This window comes from Pteropus vampyrus, unplaced genomic scaffold (genome assembly GCF_000151845.1).
Source record: "Pteropus vampyrus isolate Shadow unplaced genomic scaffold, Pvam_2.0 Scaffold83, whole genome shotgun sequence".
Classification (NCBI taxonomy): domain Eukaryota; kingdom Metazoa; phylum Chordata; class Mammalia; order Chiroptera; family Pteropodidae; genus Pteropus; species Pteropus vampyrus.
This window is the reverse complement of record NW_011888864.1, coordinates 7,038,648-7,042,939: the sequence shown is the minus strand read 5'-3', so window position 1 is coordinate 7,042,939 and position 4,292 is coordinate 7,038,648. Positions and strand designations below refer to the sequence as shown.

Here is a 4,292-nt window from a genome sequence, read left to right as displayed (position 1 = left end):
TCCACTGCTCATGCTTATGCTCCAGTGTCCTATCAAACTTCATTTGCAAAACACAAATGCAAAGATAGAATTAAGAATTTCAAGGCGGTACAGCAGAGAATTAAATGAAGTACATGTCCCTTCTGAGCTCATGGCCCTGGGCGACTACACAGGTCATATGCCCATAAAGCCAGCTCAGGTTTTATTTGCCTTTACAAAGTATAAAAAATAAAATGTTTAAGGATTGGTTGTTCGGTTTGAGTTCTTTTATACCTTCTCCGTCCCAAGCTTTGCTAACATCACTTTTAGTAACATACTAGAAATCCCTCAAGCTCTGGAGTTAGGCATACCTGATTTGGAATCTCAGTTTTGTTGCTTATTTTTTACTTAACCTTTCTAGCCACAAATGGAAAAATGCAGATAATGATATCTAATTTATGGTGGTGTTATGGGGATTAAGGGCATAACATATAAAATGTCTAGTCTCAGGAGTCCCATAGAACAAGGAAATGCTGAAAAATGGAAGCAATTTTTATAAAGAGAGAGCATTATTTGCATATGTGTAACAGCGTTGAAGAAATGGCATGAAATGAGTAGACCTGAAAACCTAGGACTGATTCCAGCTTAATCAAACAATAGCTAGGTGAACTTGGGTAAGTCACTTGACTTTTTATGTATGGGTTCCCTGTCTGTAAAACAATAATAAAAGTACTTTTCTCATTAAGTTACAGATAGTATACATGAAAGTACTCTGTAAAATAGCATCAAATGTTAGTCACTATTCTAGCAGACTGCCACATTTGTTGAGTTGTGACAGATGACAATCATTTAAAAGAAGCTGGAATTAAGAGAGAAACTTTGCTTGTTCTTCTATTTTCAATCTTTCTAAATTACGTTGTTTTAGCTGTGTCTCTTGCAGACAGCATAGAGTTGCGATTTGCTTTGTGAGCCAATCTGAAACTCTTTTATTTAATAGGTGAGTTAATCTCATTTACAGATGTTTGACTTTAGTCCTGTCATATTATTTTATTTCATATTTTATGTTTTCATAGTTTAAAAAAGGCTTTTCATTATGTGGTCATTTCCTTTGCCTTTTTAACAGCTTTATAGAGAGATGATTTATATAACATAAAATTTAGCCACTCCAAGTGTGCAGTTTGATGAATTTTAGTTCTTTGTATTTTGGGGGGTCTTAGTTTTTCCCGATGTTTAAAGAGAAAGATTTGTATTTTTACACAAGTAGTTTATAATTACAATTTTATGTAATACCCTTCATCCTCTATTTCTTCAAATGTTATCAATTGTTCCCTGTTATGAAAAATAACATTAAAATGTTTCTTTTCATCTTGTATCCCTTTCCTCTTTTTCATCACCCAGTTTAAGGGTGCTCTCTTTCTTGGTGTTTACACATTTGTACTGATATGTACACTATACTTCTGTTACTTGATTTGTCAGCTTTAAGGATATTTTTGACTCCTGGCTAGTGTAGATGAGGTAATCAACAAACCAACCTGTTCTGCTCTCCACCCATATTCCTTTTTCTCCAATGAGTTTTATTTGTTGTGTCCTTTCTAGCTTCTCAAGGCTCAAAACATTTACATTTTGATGTCACTTTATTCTCACATTTGTTTTAGTCTCAATTTTATTTTTAAATATATGCAGTGCTTACCATTGGTCCCTTTGCCATAATTTCCCAGTTATCTTTTGGTGAATACGTTTCATTCATTCATAGTTCCTGTGGGATTCATAGAAACAATATTACCTGAAAAATGTTCTCTGGGCAAGATAAATTATGTCACTTCAGTGGGGACAAAATGAAACCATAAAGCATACTTTCCCTTTTAATGCAAGAATCTGTGCCCAGCCAAGAAAAACAGCTTCCATGAACTTGTTGTGTTACTGATCTCAGGAAATAAGGTTTTCTGGAACAAATGTTAGAGTCTTGTATTACTTTGGGGATTCTCTAAATAGCCTACAGACAACCAACAAGGTCAACACAGTGGAAAAGAATCTCAGAGAATAAGATTTTACTGAGCTGCTAAGTCTAGAGAAAAAAAAAAAAGAATTATCTATGTAGAAGTTTTTCTTATCTGTGAGACAGATAATGCCATTTCTCATTGTCCAGGAGATTGTCTCTGAAGATCCTAAGAGATTATTATGGATTAGAACAGAGTGGATCTACAGAGTTAGATAAGCGTTAACCTTCCCTATCCCAGTCTATTTAATAATGTTTGCTCTGCAGTAAATGCACGGGGACTTTCTCTTTTTAATCGTAGAAACAATTTCTCTAAACCTACTAACCGAGAAGAACTAACATCCATCTTGAAGAAAGTTATTTTCATGTTATCAACATCAAGCGAACAATTTTTTTAGATGTCTTTTTCTCTCTCTGAATGTAAAAGTAATATATTTTTACTATAAAATTTGTTGGAAAGTTCTGAAAAGTATATTAAAAATCTAGACATAGCTAATATTAATATTTTATTATATTTCTTTGCAGGCTTTCTTTACATATAAATAAACTCAATAATATTGGATCACATTATACATATTGTTTATAACCTATTTTCACTCAATCTTATGTCCTGGACTAAGCAGTCTTAAAATTATTTTTTTAATGGCTGCAATTATTTCAAATGCAATTATTTGTGAATAGATACCATAAGTAATTTAAGTTTTTCCCTTTTATTTGGGTCCTTAAATTGGTTCCCTTTTGGGGCTATTTTAACAACACTGCAATAAACACTCTAGCACTGAAATAGTTGTGTGTCTCTCCAGCGATTTCCCCAGTATAAACTCCTAGAAATTGGAATTTCTTGGTCAAAGGGTATGACAACAATTTTAGGCTCTCTTTAAACGCATTGCGAAATTGCCTTCCAGAAATATTTTTCTCTCCCTAGCAGTGTATGAAAGTAATGAGCCAATGTATTGAATATGAAAAAATTTTCATAAACAGAAGGAGAATATTTAATGTCATTATTTTAGAAGATCTTTTACCAAGATTGCTGATGGAAACTGCCTGTGCAGCATTATATAGGCAACTGGCCAATGGTTCCCCATCTTGAGTTAGAATCCTTCTGTAGCTAGGTGAGGCTCTGCTACCATTTGCCTGCTTCTTCCTTATTCCTTCTCATCTTGCACCAACCAGCTGCTCTCCACTTCCCCTGAAGATGCAGCCCACACAATATTTTCTATGATTTGTGCAGAGCACATAACTGCAACTACATGTGTCCTCATGCTGATAACCTCAGGACACTTGGGAAACTAGTCATTGTTTGTTGTAATAATATGTGACTCAGGCTGAGGAACGGAGGCCACTGATGGGAGGACTTCAAGAGGAATCCATGTATACCCTTTAGCCCCAGGAAAATGTTTTTAAATAAGGAAAAGATTAGATGGACCACACATTTGGCTGGAATGAGAGCACGTAAGCAAGGCCTGGTTACTTGACTTCTTTAACCCTGAGTTGCTCCTTTCTGTAAACAAAGAAAATTATCTTTCCTGGTTGTTGTAAAGAGGAGAGGTAGTCTGTTTAGTGTGTGGCATATAACAAGAGCTATTTAGGAGCTGTTTTTAATCACTATGATTAGTTGAGTGACGGGAATATACAGAAAGACAAGTATAGAATCTAAATTGAGATAAGCATCAGTTCTCAGAGGAACTGAACTTCTACTTGTCCTTTTGCCAACTGTATTTCACCAAATCTAACATGCCAACTATTGTGAGAAGCTGCATAGATCACGAAGAAAGAAAAAAATTACAATTAAATAATGACACGATGCTTTCTTATCATTGGCTGTATTAAGCCTCTAATTTCAGAGATGCTTTAATGGGAAAACACATTTAGAATAGGTGAGTAATGATTCACTGTGTTTCAATAGATAACCTCTGTGACTTTTGGACTCTAACTGGAGCAGGGAGCAGAGGAAGAAGACGAGCATAGGCAGGTGAGAAGCCTGAGAGAATAGCCAGGACAACAGTGTGGGAGCCGGAAGAACTTGGTGGTTTTTAACCCTTAACACGTGCACAAATGTGCCTGAGCACGAGTTGTGTATACACAACTTATACACAAATTATATTTCCCAGTGACACACCTCTGAGAAGGCTGTGTGCTTAGAGATAGAAGCAAGAGGCTGTCAGAAAACTTCAAGAGATTAATAAAAAGATCAGAACATTCTATAGAGTCTCTAACCTTTTGAAATGTGTTTTATGTCTTTTCCAGGGTGATATGAGGAAATACAGATTTTACACCACAGTGCAAAAAAAAAAAAAAAAAATCCAAGGATTAATTATGTTTTTCAAAAATATTTACT

General features: G+C 35.0%; 1 protein-coding gene across 1 annotated transcript in view; it reads right to left on the bottom strand.

The window, feature by feature from the left end:
- SLC15A1 (solute carrier family 15 member 1) overlaps window positions 1-4,292 on the bottom strand; it is an 80,696-nt gene that overhangs the window by 61,874 nt on the left and 14,530 nt on the right. Inside the window, exons 2-3 of the mRNA XM_023532429.1 lie at window positions 1,813-1,901; window positions 1,649-1,714 (exon numbers count right to left, since the gene is read on the bottom strand). The gene's annotated coding sequence lies outside the window, so the exon portion shown is untranslated. The remainder of the gene's footprint in view (window positions 1-1,648; window positions 1,715-1,812; window positions 1,902-4,292) is intronic.